Source organism: Mastomys coucha, unplaced genomic scaffold, assembly GCF_008632895.1.
Source record: "Mastomys coucha isolate ucsf_1 unplaced genomic scaffold, UCSF_Mcou_1 pScaffold9, whole genome shotgun sequence".
Classification (NCBI taxonomy): Eukaryota; Metazoa; Chordata; class Mammalia; order Rodentia; family Muridae; genus Mastomys; species Mastomys coucha.
Genome location: NW_022196915.1, coordinates 2,064,670 through 2,091,404, shown reverse-complemented (window position 1 = coordinate 2,091,404; position 26,735 = coordinate 2,064,670). Strand labels below are relative to the sequence as shown.

Genomic DNA, 26,735 nt, shown 5'->3' with positions numbered 1-26,735 from the left:
ATGAATATGCCTCGAGGAGGAAGAAGAGCATTAGATTGAAAAAAAAACAAAACAAACAACAACAACAACAACAACAACAACAAAAACAAAAAAAAAAAAAAAAAAAAAAAAAAAAAAAAAAAAAAAAAACAGACATGGAAAATCTGAACACAATGAAGCCTTAAAGAGAATGAAAGTCTTCCCTTTAAAAAAGGATGAGAGTAAGAGTGAGATAAAGGCAGGTATGTGGCATACACTTTTAATCTGGGCAGGAACAGAGACAGGGGTAGGGACAGGGGTAGTGGCAGAGGCAGGGGCAGGGCAAGCAGTTCAGTTCGAGGGCAGCTTTGGCCACATAGCAAGTTCCCAGCCAGCCAGCGGTACAGAGTGAGATGCTGTCTCAAAATCTCACACACAAATGCACGTGTGCTCACAAACATTCACATACACATGTGCACACACACAGGCAGATGCACACACACTAGAGGAGAGGGAAGGGAAAGGCCATAGGAGCCTCTTCAGAAAGCATCCCCCAGAGCACTTATCCAGCTATTCTGCTGAAGAGTCTTGGACAAACCTCTAGAACAAGTTAAAATATGATTTCTTATAACCTTTTAGTTATGGTTAGAAGATATACAACACGATTTAAGTTAACATAGTATACATGACAAAGAACATAGAGGAGCCAGGTGTCATGAATTTGAAACTATCATGTCACAGTACAGATTGTTTCTTAACTCTGTCACAGAGAGAGCATTAGGTAAGCATGGCCTGATGGAAGATATGGAATCAGGTCAAAGGGTACAAGCCTGTGTTCTAACACCCAGGAGACTGTTTTCAGGTTCAAGTCTGGACTCCAATTCTAAGATAAAGAACAGTTAATGCTGTGAGGCGAACTATAAGGGGTGTGGTGAACCCTAGTCATACAGCCTGCCATACCTAAGGGACAAGAGTTAGGGAATTTATATGTTAACTTCTAGAGGTACCTTAAGGCCCTAAACTACATCCTAATTTCTATAGGAGAACTAAGAACTCTTTGTAGGTATCTTAACTGCTGAAGCTCCCTTGTCTGTGCTGTTACACCAAGCTAGAGTTGGTCCTGAACTGGATTATGTTGTCCAATCTACATAATTAGTTTTGCACAAGGCCAGACCTGTGTTTTCCAGAATACCATTTCTTAAGCAGTTCAGGGACATAGAAATGAAGATGCAACCATCATTCTTTGAAGACCCTCACTGTCGTATGACACCTGTGCAGGGCTCTTCATGAACCTGCTTTTGGAGGAGGTACAGCCTGGATAGTCGTCTTTAGAAGCTCTCCTTCCTCCTGCTGAACAGATCAAAGTGAAAATTCCAAAGGGCATTCCTTGCTGCTCTAGCTGCAGCTTCTCCATATTTATTCTTTGAGTCCTTTATCCCTTCGGTAAACTGATTCCTGTTCCAAGCTCTCTAATAGCTCCATATTAGGGAGTCTTGCTCTTCTAATCAAGAGTAAAATGGTGCTGCCTGATGTTTAATGCTTAACTTGGCTATGAGGGGTTGGGTATGTTTTACTTAAATCACAATAGCAAATATTTTAGTTTTAATGGGACATTCTGTATCTGTTGTAATTATTAAACTATTCACTTCTGCTCTTCAGATGGAGGACAGCTTTAGACAATACCTAGTGAATGTGGGCATCCAAGGCCCAATATAATTTTATTTCTGAGTGTCATAGATAGGGTCTCTATTGCTGTGAAGAGTCACCATGACCATCCCAATTCTTACAAAGAAAAATGTTTAATTAAGGGTACCTTACAGTAAGAAGGCTGGCTCCATGACATGCTTCAAATTGGCAGTTCAGAAGACTAGATTAAAATATCTTTCCAAGAAGTAGGCAAGTCCAGGAAAGGCCAGGGCTCAGAAGCTGTCACACCACCTGGCCAAAGGTAAGGACAATGGGTTAGCATCATTTTCCAGACTTCCTCAGTAACAGTTTCCAGACTTTCCCAGCAATAGTTTCCATAGCAATGGTTCTGGAATGTTCCTAGGGATAGAGCCAATAATATAGAGGTCACCCACCCCTTCCTGGAATTCCCCTAATGTGCTTTAAATCAAGCCTGCAAGCTCACTTCATGGTCTCTCCATCTTTGTAGATGGTAAACACCAGCATGCTGTTTCTGTGGAATAAAACACTCTTTGCATTTACTTACTATTTGAGTCCAGGGTATCATTTTTTGGCGAACCATAGACCCTTACATTCTGGGGTTCTTGTCCAGGATTAGCTGGAGACCCCCCTGACCCAAATAGTGGCCATTGATTCCTAAGATGAAACAGGCACAACACACCCCACTGGGCTTGGTCCTGAACCATTTTAAGAGCTTTCACTGAGTAGCAGAAGACTCTGGTTTCTTTGTTTGTCCCCTCAAAATAACCATCTTTTGTAGGAATGAGTGACCAACCTAGAAAGTAGGATGGCCTGAGGAAAGGACTTTTCATTTCACCATCATTTACAGGGTGAAAGTTTAATTTATAAGGCTTGAGGTCAACCAGACCAAGTGCCATATTGCCTAGTGGCAATACCCGATTGAGGAGACTCCTGTTAGAATGAGACCTCTTTTGTTATGGGCCTTGCTGCTCCCCACCCTTCTTCCTCTAAAGGAGGGTCAGCTTTGGCCCCCTGTCTTGCTCACCCTTTCTGCTCCCATGGAGGATCTCTGTCCCCCTCCTTATGTTTCTGCTCCTGCTGCAACTCCTCCAGCCGAGGCAGCAGAGGTGGAGGAAGGAACAGTGCCTGACTTCCCTGACACTCTTGACTCCACTTGGAGTGCACCTCTGGTCTGTACTGCCCCGAGAGCAGATTACTACAGCTTTACCCCTCCGGGCTATGGGACTTGCAGATGCTTAGGGGAGAGAGTTTACAACATATGTGTCATTTGCTAGTGATGATCCTTAAAATTGGAAATTGTAGAACTCCCCATTTATAGAAAGACTATCAGCTCTTACAGGTTTTTTAGATTCAATCACGCTGACTCACCTGACCAAGCCTACTCAGTCTGTCAACAGGTTCTCCAGCATGGGAGTGAGGATTAAAAAGAAAAAGACTACTAGACAACATTGTAGCATGACCCAGCCAGTTCTGAGGCAGAGGTGGGTTTACTTTTTCCTTATCAATTTTTATACCATTTTAATTATATATGCAAGAAATAAGGTCAAGCAGTACAATAAATACAAATAGTCAAGGAACAAGCAAGACAATGAACAAGGTTCTGTGATCACTCCCATGATCACTGTTTCTAAGGGCTTATCAGGATGACCACCATAACAGACATGCCAGGTTTCAACACATTAATACAATTAGAAAATACACAATCAATACAACTTACATTGAATACTTTAGAAGAAAAAAAAAGTAATTTTAACATGACCAATTAATAAAAGATTAAGAGCCTTAACAGATGCACTAACACTTTTTTTGAAATCCAGATTCTATCCCAATTTTATCCACTATAAATGTAACTTCATATAAGGTAGCTGTCAATTTTTGAATATGTCTTTGAAAATGTCCAGAAACAGCCTTCCAAATAAAGACTGTCATTTCCAATATTGGAATGATTTCCAGGCCAGTCCATGATTGAATCAGAATAAGTGGTCACATTAAGGGAAAAAAAAAAGAGTCATTATAATTTCTTTGATTATTTTTTTGAAGGCAGTCTTCATGTTCTCCATTTTCTCTGTTCCAAAAAGTCTAAAAGCTTTAAGCAAGGCAGCTTGTCCAGTCTGGGATATAGGAAAGCGAAGGTGGGTCAGGAACATATGCCCAAAACAGCTTTCCTGTCATCATTGTCAGGGCATTCAGCAAGCTCATCATTCAGGTCAGCATCATTCTTTGTCCCAGCATCAGCAAATCATACCAATTACTCTGGCAGCTAGCACACTCCTTCATCATCCTGCAGAAAAAACACAAACATGACCTCTTCCCCATATTAAATACTGTATCAGAACCATGCCACATGCCAGTATGTGGAACCTTCCATGCCACTTAGGCATAAGTATGCCTAGTTGTAGTGTGCCATAGACACTCAGCAGAGAGTTCCTTGGCATCCAAATTTTAAAAATTCTAAAATAAAAGAACATAATTTAAATAAGTTTGTGATGTACAGGGATATAGTCACCCCTTTTTATTTTATGAAGATATTGTTTTAAAGTTCCACAATACCCGTTTCTCAATACTTTGCCCTTGAGGATTATAAGGAATCCCAGTAATATAGGTAATATTAAATTGTTGACAAACTATCTCAAATACTTGTCTCCAATAGCCAGTTTTATTATCTGTCTTAATTTGATTTGGAACAAGCAGCATAGAAAAATAATGTAGGCAATGACTAATTACACTTAGTTGCTGCTCCTGTTAAAGCAGTTACAACTAGAAAGCCTGAAAAGGTGTCAATAGTCACATGTGCATATTTTAATTTTCCAAAATCAGAAATATGAGTAACATCTATTTGTCATAATTGATTAGGTATAAGTCCTTGAGGATTAACACCATTATGTGGTACAGGTAGAAATTGAGGACATTCAGTACAAGATTTTACAATTTGATATGCATATTCTCTAGAAATATCAAATTTTTGTCTCAGGCTATCACTATTTTGATGATGTAAAGAATGACACTGTTTGCTGATTGTTCTTATGTAAGGCCTATAAACTTCCTGGTACAAATCTGCTGTTGCATTGCCTTAACTAAGGGGTCTGGGTTAATACAGTATTAACACTTAAATGTCCTATAAAGTAAGGAACAATAAGTTCTCTTAAATTGAGTTGTATTTGCATAAATTGCAAAATTTGAGAATTTGCAACATCTAAAAAAGGAACAGTTTCAAGTAATTGCAAGCCATGGGCTATATATTGGCTATATTAGTATACAAATTGAAAGCTTTACTTTCTCCATTTCAAAAACAGTGGCTACAACATGTAGTTGAATTATTTGTGCTGAAGCAGGGGAAAACTCAAAGAGAATGAATATGTGTCCCAATTACATATGCTGCCTTCCTGTTAGATGAGCCATCTATAAATACAGTAATCACATTTCCTATGGGCTGTATATGTAAATTTACAGGAAATACAAATGCATGCATAGCGGCAAATTGTAACAACTTGTGTTTTGGACAATGATTATCAATTTTGTCAGAAAGTTTGCACATGCAATAGGCATATCAGTATTTTGCAATAACCAATTTAACTGATATTTGGAATATGGAATATTTCATCAGGTTCTTTCCCAAAACGTTTTCATATTTCTATCCTACAATTCTGTATTAACACAGCAACAGCTTCATAATGGGGTGTTAAAACTTTCTTTTTAGATGAATCCATATTAATGGTCTCCTTTGCCAAAGAACTTCCGTGAGCACATGAGAAAGTAGTAAAAACACAAACAGCCAACAATTGATCATAATCTATATAATGCATATGTTGAAGGCTAATAGCTTCCTCTACTTTCTTTAAAGCTATTCTTCCCTCATCAGTTAATTGTCGAGTGGAATTAGGATTTGCATCCCCCCTGAGAATATCAGACAGAAGTTTAAGTTCTCTTGTAGTAAGCTTAAAATGAGGTCTTAGCCAATTAATATCTCCTAACAACTTTTGAAAATCATTTAAAGTAAGTAAATTTACTTATTTAACTTTTCTATGCCACAATTAGTTTAAGATATAACTGATTTTCTAAATATTGAGAAAGTTATTGCCTGTGAATCTTTTCTGGAACAACCACTCCCTAAAATTTTAAAGGTCATTGTATAAGAGCAAAGGCTTGTAGTAAAACTCCTTCAAAGGGATCAGCTAATAAAATACCATCCATATAATGAATATACACTGGAAGATTCCAAAGTCCTAACTTCTTGTATTGAAGGAGTAAAAAAAAATTTTTTTGCATAATGAAAGGTTTTTAGCCATTCTTTAAGGCAAAACTGTCCACTGATATCACTTCATGAGTTCTTTAAAATAACAAACTCACTAAAAGCAAACCCTTTACAACCATCAGGATGCAAAGGAATAATATAAAAACAATTCTCTAAATCCATAATAATTCTATATGCATTTCCTGGAATGGCAGCTGTGGTAGCCAAGCTAGGCTGTTTTGCCTCCACAAGTTCCATAGCCTTGTCAACCCTTCACAAACCCTGCATCAATCTCTACTTGCCAGAATTTTTTCTTAATTACAAATATGGGCGAGTAAGAATGCTGAGCCTGTGATCAAATTGCAGCCAATGGAACACAGGCAATTAAACTGTAATTTTTAAGTTTGCCTTGAAACACCAGAGCACAACCATAACTTTGGAAAGCAAAACTCAACTTCCAGCAATCAATCCAGCCTCTCCAAAACACCAAGTGAATCATCCACATGCTACGAAGTTTGGATGCCAGTTCCTACACATGAAAACATGACAGTGAATCATCCACATGCTGTGACGTTTGGCTGCCAGTCCCTACACACGAAAACATGACAGTGTACCCTCCAAGGCCTCAAAGAGGCACTGCTTTAAACCCTATCTTTTATAAGTCTGGTTTCTAGGATAAGAATTACATAAAATATTACCCAATTTAGATGTATCTTTAGAGACCTGTTTCCCATGAGCTCATGCCACGTTGTCTGAATGACTCGAACCCTGAGTTACCAGTTTTAAGCCAACTTTTTGTTACCAATGTTACAAATTTTTAATTATACCCAATAACTTATAAGTCAATAATCTATAGCCAAGGCATGCAGAACACATTTATACTTTTAAAAACAGTCAGAAATATACTGCTGTCCAAATACAGTCAGAATATACTACTGAAGACAAACAATATCAGGTGAAACGTTGGGGAGTTTACAGAAGAGACAGATAGTTGCTGTCTTCTGAAGACTGTACAATACTACCTAACAAGTTTGCTAAGCAACTCATTCATCAGATTCATCAAGCTTCACACATGATCACTGGAAACTGAATGAATTGCTGTGAGGGCCAAGGTATTTGAATTAGGATACTTGGTTGGTGGGGCAATCTCAGGCCTGTGCCACCTGCCAGGCTGTGAACTCCACAGGCCCCATTCAAGGAACCAATCCAGGAACCAGAATTAGGGGTCAACAGCCAGAGGCTAATTGGAAAATAGATTATAAGGAATAAACCTAGGAACATATGGATAAAAGTGCTTGCTAGGTTTTAAAGGTACCTTTTTAGGATGGGTAGAAGCCTACTCTACAAAGAAGGAGACTGACAATATAGTGCCAAAGAAGCTTCTCAAAGACACCATACCCAGATATGGATTGCCTACACTGCTTCAGTCTGACAATGGACAAGAATTCATCTCTTATGTAGCTCATTTTCTAGTATAGGTTCTGGGGACCAATTAGAAATTACATTGTGCACATAGACCCCAGAGTTCAGGGCAAGTAGAGAGTATAAATTAGACTGAAGGAGATCTTGACCGAATTAACTCTTGAAACTGGCATGACTGGGTATACCTCCTACCTTATGCCTTATATAGGGCTAGAAAGTTTTTGTCTCTCCCCATTGACATCTTATATACCCTCCCATGCTGCTTAATGTCCAGTCAGATATCTTAGCTGAATATGACCAGCACAAGTTTTTTAAATCTGTGGAAGTCCTCCATAGGCTACAGAAGCAAATCTGGTTTGCAATCTACCAGGTTTATGAATCTGCTCCTCTCGCTAACCCCCATTTCTTTGAACCAGATGACAAAGAATGGGTTAAGAGACATAATAATGCCTTCTGGTTGCCATCTGCACCCTGAGCTAATGCTGTTACACAGCCCTCTGTACACAGGTTCTGCCAGGAGATGGCTGGTCTCCCAGGATTGCTGACACAGGCTTGCAGGCTCATAAGAGGGACAAGCTCCAGCCAGAGACAGCAAGACCAACTAATACCAGAGATAACCAGATGGTGAAAGGCAAGCACAAGAAGCTGACCAACAGAAACCAAGGCTACTTGGCATCATCAGAACCTAGTTCTTCCACAACAGCGAGTCCTTGATTTATCTCTTATGTAGCTCATTTTCTAGTATAGGTTCTGGGGACCAATTAGAAATTACATTTTGCACATAGACCCCAGAGTTCAGGGCAAGTAGAGAGTATAAATTAGAGTATAAATTCGGAGATCTTGACTGAATTAACTCTTGAAACTGGCATGACTCGGTATACCTCCTACCTTATGCCTTATATAGGGCTAGAAACTTTTTGTCTCCCCCATTGACATCTTATATACCCTCCCTGGTGGGTGTATTTCCCAACACACCAGAAAAGCAAGATTTGGATTTAAAATCACATTTCATGATACTGATAGAGAATTTTAAGAAGGACATAAATAATTCCCTTAAAGAAATACAAGAGAACACAAGTAAACAGCTAGAAGCCCTTAAAAAGGAAACACAGATATCCCTTAAAGAATTATAGGAAAACACAATCAACTGGTGAAGGAATTGAACAAAACCATCCAGAATACAAAAATAGAAGTAGAAACAATAAAGAAATCACATAGGGAGACAATACTGGAGATAGAAAAACTTAGGAAAGAGATCAGGGCAGGCTGGAGAGATGGCTCAGAGGTTAAGAGCACTGACTGCTCCTCTGAAGGTCCTGAGTTCAATTCTCAGCAACCACCTGGTGGCTCACAACCATAGGAAGTGAGATCTAATGCCCTATTCTGGGGTGACTGAAGACAGCTACAGTATACTTACATATAATAAATAAATAAATCTTTACCAGGCAGTGGTGGTGCATACCTTTAATCCTAGCACTTGGGAGGCAGGGGCAGGTGGATTTCTGAGTTCGAGGCCAGCCTGGTCTATAGAGTGAGTTCCAGGACAGCCAGGGCTACACAGAGAAACTCTGTCTTGAAAAAAACAAAAAGAACAAGAGAGAGAGAGAGAGAGAGAGAGAGAGAGAGAGAGAGAGAGAGAGAGAGAGAGAGAGAGAGAGAGAGAGAGAGAGAGAGAGAGAGAGAGAGAAAGAGAGAGAGAGAGAGAGAGAGAGAGAGTTGTGGGCCTGTGTGCCAGAGGCTTTCCACTGGCCTGGCCTGGTGAGAGAGCTCTGACAAAGGAAGAAAGCACAGGCCACCTCTGTCTCTGCTGTGTCTTCCAGGCCACTCACTTGCTCCAAGTCACCGTGCACTGAGTCAGATCGGGCTGGGCTGACAAGAGGCTGACTAGCCAGTTAGGTATGTAGTACAGCTTCAGGCCATGTTTTGAGAGAGTAGACATCTTTCCCAAGTGTTACAGCTCTCAGAACAAAAGGTTCAGACAATGGGGTAGATCTTTTGCACACCTTTAATTTCTTGGATAGGATTTATATACAGTTTTGGGGATGATTCAGATTTCAACAGCAGGTATTTCTCATTGGTTTGGACTGAGAGCTTAGGGAATCTTTATTTGCATATAAGAAGGCTTGGTGCTGCAAATACATGACCAATATCACACACCTTTCCTGTGGGTACCTCTTGGGGGTTGTGACTGAAACAGGAGCCAGAGACCCAGGAGGCATGGTTGAACACTTTGCATCCCATGCAGGGAGAAATTACTACCCACTAGGTCTTCAGGGTTCCAGACCTCTTACTGAACTGGTACCAGGTTGCCTGCACAGACCACCGCCCCACAAAGAGTCATAGATGCAAGCATCACCAACAGAATACAAGAGATAAATGAGAGAATCACTGATGCAGAAGATACCATAGAAAACATTGACATAACACTCAAAGAAAATGCAAAATGCAAAAAGCTCCTAACAAAAAACATCCAGAAAATCCAGGACACAATGACAAGACCAACCCTAAGGATAGTTGCTACAGCATTTTCTCTGTCCAATCACATTAGGGCAGTGACAGAACTGTGACTGGACAGGAATAGAGAGGTGGAGCTAGAGTTGGAGGAGGAAAAAGGTCAGAGGAGCAAGAGGAGAGGTTGTCATCATGGAGAGAGATGATGAGGATGAGCCAGACCCCACAAGGTTATACAACCAAACAAAGGTTCTTACAAAATAGATTAATTGGGTTAGAATATTGTCTTTTTATTTGGTTCTGAAATTATTATATTGGCATCTTGTAAATTGTGATTTTATTATTATAAAAATCTGATTGGATATTAAGGCCTTAAGAGTCATGCTTTACTTACTGGGTCTTAGGTGCTATTTAGGTAAATGATTGTGGCAGTGTGTAAAGAGTTGCATGTGAGGAAGATGTTTTTAATAGGTGGGAGAGAATAATAAGAGCCCTCCAGGGCATGATGCTGTTCAATACCCGGTTTAAAAACATGGACCAGCGAGAAATGGGTTTGCACGGTATATTCATATTTTTATTGCATCCTGCAACAGATAGTAGGTATAGAAGAGAGTGAAGATTCCCAATTTAAAAGGCCAGTAAATAGCTTCAACAAGATTATAGAAGAAACTTCTCTAACCTAAAGAAAGAGATGCCCATGAAAATACAAGAAGCCCACAGAACTCCAAATAGATTGAACCTGAAAAGAAATTCCTCCTGTCACATGATAATCAAAACACCAAAGGCGCAAAGCAAAGAAAGAATATTAAAAGCAGTAAGGGGGAAAGGTCAAGTAACATATAAAGGCAGGCATATCAGAATCACACCATATTTCTTGCCAGAGAATATAAAAGCCAGAGGATCCTGGGCAGATATCATACAGACCCTACAAGAACACATATGCCAGCCCAGGCTACTATACCCAGCAAAACTATCAATTATTATAGATGGAGAAAGCAAGATATTCCATGACAAACACAAATTTATACAATATTTTTCCACAAATCTATCCCTTCAAATGATAATAAATGGAAAGCTCCAACACAAGGAGGCAAACTACACCCTAGAAAAATCAAGAAAATAATCTTCGTTTAACAAACCAAAAAGAAGATAGCCACATAAACATAATTCCACCTTTAACAACAAAAATAACAGGAAGCAACAATCACTTTTCCTTAATATCTCTTAATATCAATGGATCTAATTCCCCAATAAAAAGACACAGACTAACAAAGTGGATACATATACAGAACATAACATTTTGCTGCATAAAGGAAACCTACCTCAGTGACAAAGACAGACACTATATCAGAGTAAAAGACTGGAAAACAATTCTCCAAGCAAATGATTCCAAGAAACAAGCCGGAGTAGCTGTTCTAAAGTCAAATAAAATTGACTTTCAGCCTAAAGTTATCAAAAAGGATAAGAAGGACACTTCATACTCATCAAAGGAAAAATCTACCAAGAACTCTCAATTTGGAAAAACTGTTCTCCTAATGCAAGGACACCCACATTTATAAAAGAAACTTTATTAAAGCTCAAAGCATACATTGCACCTCATGCAATAATTGTGGGAGACCTTTAATACACCACTCTCATCAATGGACAGATCATGGAACAAAAACTAAACAGAGACAGAGTGAAACTAGCAGAAGTTATGAAAGACATGGATTTAACAACTATCAATAAAACATTTTATCCTAAAACAAAAGAATATACCTTCTTCTCAGCACCTCAATTAACCTTTTCCAAAATCGACTATATACTCAGGCATAAAATAGGTCTCCACAGATACAAGAAGATTGAAATAATCCCATGCCTCCTATCAAATCACCACAGACTAAGACTGGTCTTCAATAACAACATAAACAATAGAAAGCCCAGATACATATGAAAGCTGAACAATGCCCCACTCAATGATAACTTGGTCAAGGAATAAAGAAAGAAAGAAATTAAAGACTCTTTAGAGTTTAATGAAAATGAAGCCATGAAAAAGAAACTGTAGAGAGCATGCACTAGCAGCTTGACAGCATGTCTGAAAACTCTAGAATAAAAAGAAGCAAATACATCCAAGAGAAGTAGACAGCAGGAAATGATCAAACTCAGGGCTGAAATCAACCACGTAGAAACAAAAAGAACTATACAAAAGAATCAATAAAACATGGAGCTGGCTCTTTGAGAAAATCAACAAAATAGATAAACCCTTAGCCAGACTAACCAGAGGGCATAGTGACAGTACCAAAATTAACAAAATCAGAAATGAAAAGAGAGATATAATAACAGAAACTGAAAAATTTAAAAAAAAAAAAACATCAAATCTGATTACAAAAGCTTATACTCAACAAAAGTGGAAAATCTGGATGAAATGGACAACTTTCTAGAGAGATACCAGGTACCAAAGTTAAACCAGGATTAGATAAACAACCTAAATAGTCCCATAATCCCTAAAGAAATACAAACAAACATTAAAATCTCCCAACCAAAATAAGCCCAGGACTAGATGGGGTTAGTGCAGAGTTCTATAAGATCTTCAGAGAAGACCTAAAACAAATACTCTCCAAACTAGTTCACAAAATAGAAAAAGAAGGAATACTACCCAATTCATTCCATAAAGCCACAATTAATCTGATATCTAAACCACACAAAGACCCAACAAAGAAAGAGAACTTCAGACCAATTTCCCTTATGAATATCAATGCAAAAATACTCAATAAAATTCTTCAAGAACACATCAAAACGATCATTCACCATGATCAAGTAGGCTTCATCCCAGGGATGGTTCAATATACAGAAATCCATCAATGTAATCCACTACGTAAATAAACTCAAAGAAAAAAACCATATGATCATCTCATTAGATACTGAGAAAGCATTTGATAAAATCCAACACCCCTTCATGATAAAAGTCTTTGAAAGATCAGGAATTCACGGCTCATGTCTAAAAATAGTAAAAGCAATATATAGCAAACCAGTAGCCAACATCAAACTAAATTGAGAGAATCTTGAAGCAATCCTACTAAAATCAGGGACTAGACAAGGCTGCACATTCTCTCCCTACCTATCCAATATAGTATTTGAAGTCTTAGCCAGAGTAATTATAGAACAAAAGGAGATCAAAGGGAAGTAATTGGAAAGGAAGAAGTCAAATTATCACTATTTGCAGATTATATGTTAGTATACTTAAGTGACCCAAAAAATTTTCACCAGAGAACTCCTACAGCTGATAAACAACTTCAGCAAAGCAGCTAGATATAAAATTAACTCAAACAAATCAGCAGCCTTCCTATACTCAAAGGATAAAAAGGCTGAGAAAGAAATTAGGGAGGCAACATCCTTCACAATAGTCACAAGTAATATAAAATACCTTGGTGTAGCTCCAACTAAGCAAATTAAATATCTGTACAACAAGAAATTCAAGTCCCTGAAGAAAGAAATCAAAGAAGATCTCAGAAGATGGAAAAATCTCCCATGATCATGGATTGGCAGAGTTAATATAGTAAAATTGGCCATCTTGCTGAAATCAATCTACAGATTCAGTGCAATCCCCATCAAAATTCCAACTCAATTCTTCATAGAGTTAGAACAATTTGCAAATTTATCTGGAATAACAAAAAACCCAGGATATCAAAAACTATTCTCAATTATTAAAAAATCACCATCCCTGATGTCAAGCTGTACTAGAGAGCAATTGTAATAAAAGCTACATGGTGTTGGTACAGAGACAGGTAGTTAGATCAATAGAATAGAATTGAAGACCCAGAAATGAACCCACACACCTATAGTCACTTGATCTGTGACAAAGAAGTAAAAACCACCCAGTGGAAAAAAGGACAGCATTTTCAATAAATGGTACTAATTCAACTGGCAGTTCCCATGTAGAAAAACACAAATTGATGCATTCTTACCTCCTTGTACAAAGCTCAAGTCCAAGTGGATCAAGAACCTCCATATAAAACCAGATACACTGAAACTAATAGAAAAGAAAGTGGGGAAGATCTTAGAGCAGGTGGGCACAGGAGAAAATTTCCTGAACAGAACACCAATGGCTTATGCTGTAAGATCAAGATTCAACAAATGGGACCTCATAAAATTGCAAAACTTCTGTAAGGCAAAGGATACTGTCAATAGGACAAAATGACAACCCACAAATTAGGAAAAGATATTTACCAACCCTACATCTTATAGAAGGCTAATATCCAATATATACAAGAGCTTACAAAGTTAAAGTACAGCAAAACTAATAACCCTATTAAAAAGTAGGGTGCTAAACAAAGAATTCTCAACTGAGGAATACCGAATGGCTGAGAAGTACCTAGAGAAATGTTCAACTTCTTTAGTCATCAGGGTAATGAAAATCAAAACAACCCTGAGATTCCACCTCACACCTGTCAGAATGGCTAAGCTCAAACACTCAGGTGACAGCAGATGCTGGTGAAGATGTGGAAAAAGAGGAACACTCCTCCATTGTTGGTGGGATTGGAATCTGGTACAAGCTCTTTGTAAATCAGTTTGATAGTTCTTTAGAAAATTTGACATAGTACTACCTGAAGCCCTAGAAATAGCACTTCTGGGCACATACCTAGAAAATGCTCCAACATGTAATAAGGACACATGCTACACTATTTTCATAGAAGCCTTTTTTATAATAGTCAGAAACTGGAACCAACCCAGATGTCCCTCAACAGAGGAATGGATACAGAAAATGTGGTACATTTACACAATGGAGTAATACTCAGCTATTCAAAACAGTGAATTCATGAAATTCTTAGGTGAGGAATTTTGTTTCTATATTGACCACTCTGGGATATTCAAAGAATCATTGGCTGAAGTCAGAAAGAGACTATAAAATAGAAGAATAGAAAGAAAACAGTCACAGGTTGGTATGGGATCCTGTTCAACTGGTCTCCTTGGCTGACCATCCTTGTCTTTTCCCTGACTGGTCCTCTTATCCTACTGATATTAGCTTCAACTTGTGGTCTCTGCATAGTCAATGCTTCAATTAGGTTTGTTTAAAAAACTGAATTTCCAGCATTCAATTGATGATTCTCAAATAACAATACTATCTCATAAAAACATCTCAAGGATTCCAGATGGCCCAAAATTGAAGGACGAAATGAGAAAGTTAGGCTGACTCCATGATAGGCTTCAAATTGACAGTTCAGTAGACTAGGCCTAAATCTCTGTTTCCAAGAACTGGGCAAGTTTTGGGAAGTCCAAGCATCAGAAGCTGCCCTACCATCTGACCTGAGGCAAAGATAATGGGTCAGCAGCAGTTTTCAGACTTCCCTAGCAACAGTTTCTAGCCCCTCAGGCCACAGCAATGGTTCTGGAATGTCCCTAGAGATAGAGCCACGGTTAATATAGAGATCACCTACTCCTCCCTAGAATTCTCCTAATGTGCTTTAAACTGAGCTTTCGATCTCACTTCAAAGTCTTTCCATCTTTGTAGATTCTGGATTTCTACAGCATAAAACACTCTTTGAGTTTGCATACTATTTGATCCAGGGTATCATGGACTCTTACAACAGTTCAGAGGTTTAGACCACTATTGTCTTGCTGGTAAGTGTGGTGGCATGCAGGTAGACATGATGCTGGAGAGGGAGCTGAGAATTTTACATCTCAATCTACAGGCAGCAGAGAAAAGAACAGTAAGTAGCTAGGTGTGATTAAGCTTCTAAAACCTTAAAAGCACATCCCTCGCCAATGTAATTTCTCCAACAAGGCCACACCTCTTAATTGTACCATTCCCTATGGGTCTATGGGGACCATTTTTATTCAAACTACCACATTGAACATCTGTGTTTCATGTAGTTTTTATGTGCTAAGAAAGACTATTGCCCTTCTACTTCTACTACTCACCGCTATTTACTTCTCAGACTATAAAGAAGCAACTGGTAAGCAGGGCTAACCTGTAGCTTGTTAATATCTCCCTAGGGCAGGACTGAATTAATCTGTCAGTGCTGAATAAAAGACTGTGCAACATTTACTATGTGGAGTTGGGCTCACTGTCTATTCACTCTGAGCCTCACTTGTAAAGTGGAAACATTTGCACCTACACTGTGAAATGGGGTTTTAAAGTTAAGTGAGAGCATGTGCAAAATCTTTTATTGTCTGTCTGGTACATAGCTCAAGTTTGGAAGCATTTCTGTCTTCAGAAGATCTGTCTTTCATATCTATAAGTCTCTCAATCAATTTAAAAAGTAATTGAATATTTTCTGCAGCTACCAGGGTTAAACTGGCCTTTAGTCAGGGGAGAACAAGTGACATACAGGTAGAAAGAATGTAGAAACTCCTACGGCTTTGTAGATTGTCTGTTATTTTTTTCCCCCAAGAAGACATAAAGAACATCTTCCTTCAGCTTATCCATATGGAGAATAATTCATGGTGCTAAAAGCTACTAACATCCTATTGGGAGAGAAGAGTAATCCTTACTTAGTCTAACCTAGATGAAAAAAAACCTATGAGCTACAATGATGACCTGCCTGCAAGTTTTACCTACTCATGCAATAGTGGTACAAACATTATGGGAGTAACCAACTCCTTTTTGTTTGGATTCAGGGCCTGCTCCACAAGAGGGAAGTTGTATCTGACACTCTTTAATGATGCCAAGAGCATCATAGGTCATTGATTCTAAGAGAAAATCTACTACTGGCATTCTGCTAAATACTCATAACAATAAAATAATTCTTAATGACATATTGAAATACCTATAGATCAGTATCTTGATCGAACTTCATAAGAGAAGCTTCTTCTTTCAATAGATGGTAATTAACATAAAGACTCAGAACTGAAAATCTCAATATGGAGAAGGGTAAGTGGGTACAAGTCACATCCCTAGGCAAGAACCTATTTGCAGATCATAGCTGCTCGAAGAGGAAAATACATCTTCTTTAATAAAGTGAGTATAAAGTGAGAGTATATCAAACACATACCAGGGCAGGATGCATGTTCAGGAGTAATTTCTCAATGTCCAACACAAATCTGACAACTTGCAACATGTATTCATATGGGTGTGCATGCATGCATGTTTGTGTATGCTTGTGTGTATGTGTTGTCTTTTTTTGCTTTGAAGAGAGAGAAAGATCAGGAAGTTGGGAAAATAGGGAGTGACAAGATTTGGAGAGATGAAAGAATATGATCAAAATATATTGTATAAAAATTCAAAACAAAATAAAAGAAAAACAAAGTGTGTATTGGTGGGGGATGGGGGTGTTGGGAGGGAGAATGGTTAGGAAGTAATTGTTAGAAGCTTTTGCCCAAGTAAGGGATAGTCCTGGGGGCATGAAGAAATAGTTTGTAGTAGCTATGATTTGTAGACGAATCTTCCTATACGAGGATTTTTCTGGTCATGGTTTGTATTCCCAAACATATTTTTAAGTTCTTGAGAACAGAGATGTTTTCATTCTCTTGTGTTTTATTTAACTCAGTAGCCTGCAACCCTGCTCACAACAGATGCTCAATACATGAGTGACAAATGAGCAAATGGTTCTGAGTGGTTGAAAACATTGCTGTACCTCAGAACATACCAAGAACTGGTAACAGATACTGATATTTACCAACCATATGTTCTGTGTTCAGGTTGTACTAAATATTCTATGTTAATTCTGTCATCGATGTTAAGTAACAATTTTTTGCTAAAGATAATCTTTATAATTAGTTTCATATTTTTGTGTGAAATCTAAAACTTGGCAATGTTGAATTAATTTGTTTAAAGTGCTAGGAAGCTATACTCTTCTCTGTTAGCTCCTTTGGACCTAACTCATTAACAAAAACAGCAAAAACCCCACATATGTGGAAAGATGAATTTCATGGTGTTCTTAAATTTTTACTATTTTAACTTAATTTAAGGAAAGCTGTGAATAATTAACTTCATTTGTGAAGAACAAACACCACAATATACATGTGTCTATTCTTTGTATTCTAGAGAGAAAGGATGGGAGAACATGACAAAGAACAGTAGAAGGAAGGGGACTGGGTTAAAGAGAAACTCAGAAGAAGTTTATTCAAATGTTAGTATTTATTGAAAATAATATGGTAAAATGAATGGTAATGGAACATGCCTGAAATCTCTGGCCTTGGGTTAGGAGAATCATCTATTCAAGGCCAATCTTGAAAGTTATTGAAACTTAACAAAATTATGGGGGGGGGAGAAGATACAAGTTTTGTCAAAGTTGTGTTGAGGTACATCTTCCTAGAGAAATAATGTACTGTTCATTGGGAAGATTATTTAAGAGAGCCTAACACTTCTAAAGCTATACCACTGGTGTATTCCTAGTTTGAAATAACCTTTCAAAGAAATTAGGTGTCTTAGTTAGGGTCACTATTGCTGTGATGAAACAACATAACCAAATCAACTCAGGAGGAAAGGTTTATTCAGCTTATACTTCACAGCACTGTTCATCATGGAAGGAAGCCAGGACAGGAACTTAAACAGGGCAGGAAACTGGAGGCAGGAGCTGTTTCAGAGGACATGGAGGATTGCTTACTGGCTTGCTCCTACTGGCTTGCTCCTGATGGCTTTCTTCTAGAAGCTAGGACCACAAGCCCAGGTACGGTATCACCCTTGCTTAAAGCCAGATCTTATGGAAGCATTTTTTTTTAAATTAAGGTTTCTTACTCTCAGATGACTTTGGCTTGTGTTAAATTGATATGAAACTATCCAGCATATTAGAGAAATGTCAATTTTCCCCACCCAGTAATATGGAGTTACCTTTTGTCAGCTCCCTAGTTTAAGACTTTGAACCCAATGGAACAGATAAAGCATCTGTAAATTTCAAACATGTCCATCTCTGGCATTGTCTTTAGCCACTGTATTGGGATGAGCCATTGGGCAGACTTATGCAGTTATTACTAAGTACATATGTTCAATATATATTTTCTTTAATTTTCTGCTTAATTTTTTAGTTATCTTTTGAGCTCATTCAGTAGCTCTCTCTGGAACTCCTAGGAATTTTTGTCTCATTGTTTATCAATTTCAACTTAAGTTTTTCAAAGCTTAATTCTCACACTGAATTTTATTATGATTTATGAACTATATTTTCTAAGCATGACTCTCAGTCTATTGGTCAAAATGCCTCAAGAGACAATGAATAAGGGCTGGCAAGATGGCTTAGTGGGTAAAGGAGCTTGCTGTGAAGACTAGTGACCTGAATTCCATTCCTAAGAGCCATATGTTGGAAGGAAAAATATGATTCCCACAATCTGACCGCTGTGTGTGCTCTGTGGCATGTGTGCATCCGTTTCCCACATAAATATGTAAAAATAAGTATAATAATAGAAATAACTAAAGAAAATCCCAAATAAATATACTTAGTGAGTTAGTTTGGCTTTTTCTTACTTCAACTGACCCCTGAGTATTCAAGGCACTGCTCAGATGAAAGAATAAGTTAAATGGAATCATTAAAACAATGTAAAAATATGGCCCTTTTGCAGCAGGTTTTATAATGACATCATCTATCTTTGATACATAGCGCATCCTTCATGCCTCCAGTTCTCTTGGCTGGGAGGGTGCTGCTGGGCTGGGCATTTTTCCTTAGGTGGTTCCACTTCCACCTGGGAGGTTTTGCAAGTCTTTCAAATTTCTCCTCGCTGCTCTATCTTTCATTTCATATTGGCTCCACTGTGTGAAAATCAAAGCAGTAAACACAGCAGGCTTCTAATAGGTTTCTCAGTTTTTTATTGTGACTTTTCTCACTATAGAACAGGAGAGCAGAATGAGAATCCAAACAACAAACACATTTCGACCAAAACCCTGTAAAGCTATGCAATGTAAACCTTAGGTCAATGGGACTTTCTTTTAACCCACTTGGGACTTCTGCTTACAGTTCTTAACTTTTAGAATAGTTTCTTCATTGCTAAATCTCTTTAATCTCAAAGAAAAGATTGAGATTCAGATAGAAGAAGTATTTTAAAAATGAGTTGAGACTTATGCTAGCTCTACTTTCTGTATGCATAAATAAAAAATCAAACCAAACCAAACAAAACAAAACAAAACCAAACAAATCAACACAAACAAAAACCCTGTCACACAAATCAGAACCAAGGAACAGAGTGTAAACATCCTGACTCCACTTTTCTGGTTTATGGGTTTTCAGCAAAAGGACAAACCAAATGAATGAAAAATACAGTCCATAAGAATATGATATTGACAGAAAGATTGCATTTTATCTCAGATGAAATAATAAGGAATTAATTCTGAGCAAGCTGTGAGTACCTGTTGCTCAGAACATGGCTCTTGTTCAAATAAAGTATCCTAACATGGAAACAGTTTTATTACATTTTTTTACAGTCGACTGGCAAGAACACATAGGCAAGCTACAACCTAGTGAGGAAATCTCTACTGTGGATTTTAGATGCTATCAGGTGATATCCTCAGCTTGTGGGATAATGGAAGAAAAGCTGGAGACTTTTAATATTACCAGGAAATTTAGAGAGCCCCATACTAGGTGCCAGATGCTATGGGGAATCAGACTTCCTTCTTTGGGGCCTTAGAAAAAGAAATAAAAGAGTCGAAAAATGGACTTGAAAGGAAACTCAAGAACAATTTCACCATACTTGAGAGGGAAACAAGAGTGAAGGCAGCTGCCAGAGGAGAAAATAAGAAAAGTGTGGTATTTGTAAGTAGCCATGGGCAGTAACAAAGAAAGAAAGAAGTATCAGGGAAAACATGCATATGCTTTGGAGAGAGAGATAGAAGACAAGTTAAAGTTAAGGCTTAGAAGAGCTACATGGAAGTGTTTAATTTAGTCTCTGGCACAATTCAGGACAGGGGCAGAAAACAGTCACATATTTTCCCAAAATATCACAAGAACACCCGGTTGTCCACTAATCTTCCTTTCTGAAACTTCTTGTGCTGGGCCCTTATGATTCACAGCACTCTCAGTACCACTTTAGTACTAGTAGCATATCCTAGTAGTAGTACTCTCCTACTAGGATGACCTAGTAGGCCTCATTTCAAGTATTCAACTGCTTTTCTAATGCAAAGTCCCAAAATCTTTCACATTTTCCCAACAAGCAGCATGGTCAGGCCTGTTATAGCAATACCCTGCTCCCTTGAACCAACTACTGTCTGAGTTAATGTTCCATTGCTGTGAAGAGACATTATGATCACAGCAACTATGATAAGAGAATTTAACTGGCATCTTGCTTAGAGTTTCAAAGATTTAGTCCATTATTATTATGGCGATGGGGGGACATGGCAGCATGGAGGCAGGTGCTAGAACATTAGCTGAGAGTTACATCCTGATCCAGATAGAGAGGGTCACTCAGCCTTATGTTGGGTTTTGAAACCTCAAAGCCTACATCCAATGACACACTTCCTCAAGGCCATGAGGCTACACCTCCTAATCCTTCTAATTTCTCTCAAATTGGTCTACTCCTTGATGACTAAGCATTCAAACATATGAGCTTATGGGACAATTCTTATTTAAACCATCACATTCCACTTCCTGGTCATCACAGGCTTGTCGTCATATCATAATATAAAAATGCACTTACTTAGTCCAATTTCAAAGTCCCCATAATCTATTACAGTCTCAACACTGTTTAAAATTCTAAAGTTTAAAATCTCTTCCAACACTCATGGCAATCACTTACTGTATTCCTATGGAAAATCAAATTAAATGAGCAGATCGCATACTTCCTACATACAATGGCACAGAATACAATACCATCTTAAAAGGGAGGAGAGGGAACATAGTGAGGACATGGAAATACTGGATCAAAAAGGACTACAAACTACAACTTCTGCATCTCCATCTTTGATGGAGGATGATGAGGTGTGAGTAGGGGTGAGGGTGAAGCATTTATGTACAATGTCTTAAATATAAGTCTGTAAGTGTGCTTTCTATTATAGACTTAGATTTTTTTTGTCTTTGTAGCTCTGGTTATTTAGTACATTTTAGGATATAGAAACCCAGAAGTATTTTAGAGTGAACATAGTAAAAATTTATTTTCTATTTTTGTTCCCTTTACTTTTCATAAGGTGATAAGTGAGAATATATGGTCAAAATTGAGTGCATTGTATTAGCATTAAAATTCAGGAAAACTTGGCTTCTTATAAAATACAGAAGAGTGAAAAAATTTTTTTTTTTGCTAAACAGGGAAAGTGCCAAAGATGAGAATTCTGCTCCTGCAGGATGGGTGATGGAGTATGGCCTTTTCATAGACTGAAACATAAATTTGCCAAATAGCCAGGGTGAACTTGGGTTGTGAGGTTCCCCATGTCATAGAACAGCCAAGAGACTAGAAAACAATGAGCTGAGATTGATTCACAGGAAAATATAACAAGGCTGTAGAAACTACTATTAAAATAACATATAGAGTCATATAGATTGTGTGGAGGACAAATCACAGGCATTTTCAACTAACTTGATCTCAATCTTCTGATCCCTGATCTCTACCCCTCTCCACACTTAAACCCCACCCCTGCCCCAGTGTCCTCATTAAAAATCTGGTTTTGTTGTCAAGCAGAAAGCTAGAGACTAGAAATGAAAATTTTCTTTGACCAAATGGCCTAGGCATTGTGTGGCTTTAATCTTGTAAATGTAGAGTCATTTGCCAAAAGTTCAGGTACAAGTGCAATGGCTAAGGTTACATTTTGTTTTGTAGCCCAGATCATGTGTCCCAAGGTGTTCCATAAAGGATTAAATTTAATTGCCCTCTGTAGTGAGTTTGGCCTAATGCTGCTTGTATTCTAATTGTTAACTTGGGTTTCCCAAAACTGTTTGCACAAGAGAATCCACATGTAAGACACTGAAGGACCCTGCCCTCAGTTAATTTTGATTGGTAGATAAATATGCCACAGCAAATAACTGGAGAGAAGAAACGTAGGCAGGGTTTAGGTTTCCTGGACTTGTGGCTACTAGGAAGGAGCAAGAAGGAGAGAACTGTCATGCCTTAGAAGAGTGTGCAGGAGAGAGACAAGAGCCACCATAATATAGATAAGCAAGAAGAGCACCCTGTGCTCTGGGTCAAAAAAATGTGCCCAAGAGGGCTGGGCTGCCTATCTGGAGTAAAGACAGCCAAAATGGAACATAGAAATCAGTTACTTGGAGTTATCAGTAGAAGGTAGATTCTGACAGGATGGAGAGTAAGTAGTTGCCCAGCTATTGTGCTGTGTAAGGCATATTAATATATAAAAACTGCATGTGTCTTTCATCTGGGAACATAAATAGTTAAAGGTGGGAAGGAACCCCCTAGCCGGGATTTGTTAAATATACCAACAACAGCTCTCTCTCTCTCTCTCTCTCTCTCTCTCTCTCTCTCTCTCTCTCTCTCTCTCTCTCTCTCCACCCCTGGTTTGGTTTCTTTTGGTTTCTTTTCCTGATAAAATAATATGAACAAAAGAAACTTGGGTAGTAAAGGGTTTATTTCAGTTTATAGGTGATAGTCCATCATGGAAGGAAGCCAGGGCAGGATATCAAGGTAGGAACTGAAGCAGAGACTTTGGAGGAATGCTGCTAATTTCCTTGCTTCCTCTGCCTTGCTTAGCTTACTTTCTTATAAAGTCCAGACATACCTGCCTAAGGATGGCACTGCCCATAGTGGACTACACTCTCTTACATCAACTAGCAGTCAGGATGCCACCTGAAAGCAATTCCTCAGGTGAAATTCCTTCTTGCTAGACTTATCTAGGTTGTGTCAAATCAATAGATAAAGCTGAATATGAAACACCATGAGATAAAAACACTAGTGGTGAGCTGGGCATGGTGACGCACGCCTTTAATCCCAGCACTTGGGAGGCAGAGGTAGGTGGATTTCTGAGTTCAAGGCCAGCCTGGTCTACAGAGTGAGTTCCAGGACCAGCAGGACTACACAGAGAAACCCTGTCTTGAAAAAACAAAAAACAAAAACAAACAAAAAAACAAAAACAAACAAAACAAAACAAAACAAAAAACCACTAGTGGTGATCAAGATTAAAGGGAGGAAGAACAGGTACTGCTTTTAGAAGCCTAAGCTAGAGTGACATCTGACCCCTCCATTTGAATTCAGTTGGCAGGGTGAGTCACATGGTCTCGCCCAGCAATAATGGAGCTGTGATATATTCTTGCATCATGAAGCTCAGTAAAGGGACAAGACAAGTGGCATGGATATGGATGGAGTAGATCAATCAATCTTTCACAAAACTCTCCTATGGGACTTAGGAAAGGTAATATCCATTAGGTAAGAGACTGTCTAACTCCTTTTTCTCTCAGACATCAGGCCACACTTCCCTTGCAGCTCTCTCTGGAACAGAGAGTTGAGTAAAGAGAGTGCTGTGGCCTTGCAGACTCTCTTCCTCCCATAGTTGTGAGAAGTGTAAGGCAAACTTGAATTACACTTTGTCTTTATAAATCCCTTCCCAACTTCTGTTATGTAGGCTAGGTCAGGCTTTGTCAAATGGTCCACTGCCCCCACTCTCCACACTTCTAGGAATAGAAACCTTTGTCTTTTGTAATCGAAGGGAAGTCTGTTGCTTCCCATCCAATATCCCATCATGGCTGTTATGATGTTCAGTCTCTCTGGATACTCTGGAATTAAAAGTTCTTTCCTTTTAGATCTCTATTACATTGTACATGGTAGTCCTTGAGCTAGCAAAACTTCTTTTTAGAATTGGAGACCCCCTCCCTTCCAGGCCCATCATCTGTCAGTGGTATGATGCTATCTCTCCCAATAAAGTCTCTTCTTGATTCCATGTGAACTCCTTTCTTTTCTAGGTTCTGACAATATCTTGAAGAGTTATGATATAAGGCAGGCAAATGTCATCAGTGGCATACTGGTACCATTTATCATTTGTCTTATAACATTGCTTTTCAAAATCCCTGATTAATAAAGTTGTAGGTGAAAGGGGTCCAAAGTGAGATTTGATGAGTAGAGCTTCTAGCCTGTATAGGTGTCTGGAGTTTTTTTGGCATGGATGGTGAGAGGTGTTCCCAGGGTTTCCCTGTTTGTATTTAGAAAGGGGCTAATGCAATGTTCCCATGGTCAGCACATTTGATGTTGCAGAAGGCAGAGGATCTGGATTTTGCTTCACAGCTCCTAGGAATGCATCCATGCCATCTGGAGAGTTAGCTGATGCAGCTTTCACCCTCCAAACTTGCTTTTTATATTCATATCAACTCTTGTCCAATTATCCTAGAACTTAATGGCCTATAGAGCACCTGCTTATAGTCAGAGCTTCATAGACATCAAAAAGTATACATTATTATTTGGTATTGTTCCCCAATGATTGGTTATTCTGCAAGATACATGAGACAAAATATCTCAGCCTTTTGTTAATAATAAATGAATAAGGGACAACATAATTGTCTATGACTACTTCCTGCTGACATTGGGGCATCATTATGGAGGGAAGCAAAAAGCTGAAATGTTGGCTAAGTCCAGGAAGAGCTCTTTGATTCATTGCTGTCCAGGCTGTGGGACCATTTGGGGGTAGGAGTGTGCAGGCCCAGTTGAAGCAATCTGTGAAGATGGGCTGGACTACTGGTGGATACCTGTTTTGGAGCTGTTCTGGATGCAGGTTCTGAGGGAACAGCTTAATGATAGGGGCAGTAGATAAAGTTAACGAGTTTAAGAGAATACGTTTTCCTTGGGTGTACATTTGAAACTTTTAGTCCCATGGTCTTGGTAGGTGTGGAAGGGGCGGAGGTTCTTAGGACCAGGGAAAAGGGAATAGATCCCGCTCTCAGGAATGGGCAGGTGGGGAGGGCAATAGGCTATTAACTGACAGTACTTATCTAGAGTCCATTTGGCCTGTGAAAGGTGGCTTCCATGAAGCTTACAAGAATCTTTTTAAGTTTAAAGGAAGATAAATTTCAGATATACAACAGGAACATAAAGAGGGGAAGAAATCTGAAGCACTTTCATCCCTCCCATATACCTTAAAGCACTTTCCTATCACCAACCAAGTTTTCCCCCCACAACCTGTAACCTTCATAACGTGCATTTACCAACCTCAAATACTTTCTTAGACCCTCACTTTCTTAGAAGTTTTATATTCTCATACCTTATATAAATTTTAAACTTTATGCCTTTTTTCTATGTAGTTACTCACCATGAGATACCATGAGGTGGTTGATCACTGGGAGTAGGACATTGTAAAATGAGCTTCTTTATCTAAAGGAACTGTAAAATGTTACTCCTTTCATTAGAGCAGGTTTCATCCACCCCTGTGACAGAAGATGGGGATGAGACCATGGGATCCTAGTGTGAGGTTAAAACAGAATAGGTAGTCCCCATGCCCATCAGGAAAGAGATGGACTTACCTGCTATCTGTGACATTACCATGTGAAGGTGATGGAGGTGGTTGAGTCTAAAAGCCATCAGCAGTCTGCCAGGCTAAGGAGCTTTAAGCTTGTAGGGGTGTGTGCCTGTGCTACTGAGACTAGGTCTCCATGGCTGGGCATACAGGGCAAGCCAGAATCGGGGCATTAGTAGCCAGGTTAATAGCAGGCAGGGCTGCCTCAGGATGAGGCAACAGAAGGAACAATGTCTTTCCTGGTTGCATTTGAAGCAAGTCCCTCACAGAGCTGACTTAGGTTGGACCCTGGCAGAATAGGGTCTGGAAGACCTCCTTTCCTCTGCAGGGATGTCTTTGGCCTCAGGGCAGCTGCTATGGCTTGGGCTTGGAGCATAGCCTTCTGCTGTAGCTGAGCCTATCAGCTCCTTCTGTTGGGCTTTCATGATTTTAAAAGCCATTTCACTAACTCCTGTATGGGAGCTTGAGGGCCATCTATCTATGTGTAATGTATTTGAATACATAAACTTAGCTTGATTCTAGTTACTCCTCCTAAGCTTAAACCTTGAAAACATATAACTTGATTATTAAATTTACCTCAGTTATCTTTATTTTGGCAAGAACACATGGAGGTGTGTTTTGGATATTTCATTAAATACATCCAGTTGCTAGAAAACTCAAAGTTAAGTTCTGAGTCTAAGCAGCCTGTGACAGGAGAAACAACATTTTTCCATGCATTTAAACTACAAA

At 38.8% G+C, this 26,735-nt stretch overlaps 3 long non-coding RNA genes across 5 annotated transcripts in view; 2 read left to right on the top strand and 1 right to left on the bottom strand.

Annotated features, from left to right (window-relative positions):
- LOC116084903 overlaps nucleotides 1-26,735 on the bottom strand; it is a 102,061-nt gene that overhangs the window by 31,889 nt on the left and 43,437 nt on the right. For 2 of the 3 annotated variants that reach the window (XR_004116311.1, XR_004116312.1), the window contains exon 1: nucleotides 1,772-1,937. This is a non-coding gene — a long non-coding RNA (uncharacterized LOC116084903). Of the gene's footprint in view, nucleotides 1-1,771; nucleotides 1,938-26,735 lie in introns of those variants that run through there. The other variant, XR_004116313.1, reaches the window with a different exon arrangement.
- The window catches only part of LOC116084904, a 144,358-nt gene continuing 132,750 nt past the window's right edge, over nucleotides 15,128-26,735 (top strand). Inside the window, exon 1 of the long non-coding RNA XR_004116314.1 lies at nucleotides 15,128-15,417. This is a non-coding gene — a long non-coding RNA (uncharacterized LOC116084904). The remainder of the gene's footprint in view (nucleotides 15,418-26,735) is intronic.
- LOC116084905 overlaps nucleotides 17,694-26,735 on the top strand; it is a 52,651-nt gene continuing 43,609 nt past the window's right edge. The window contains exon 1 of the long non-coding RNA XR_004116315.1: nucleotides 17,694-17,778. This is a non-coding gene — a long non-coding RNA (uncharacterized LOC116084905). The remainder of the gene's footprint in view (nucleotides 17,779-26,735) is intronic.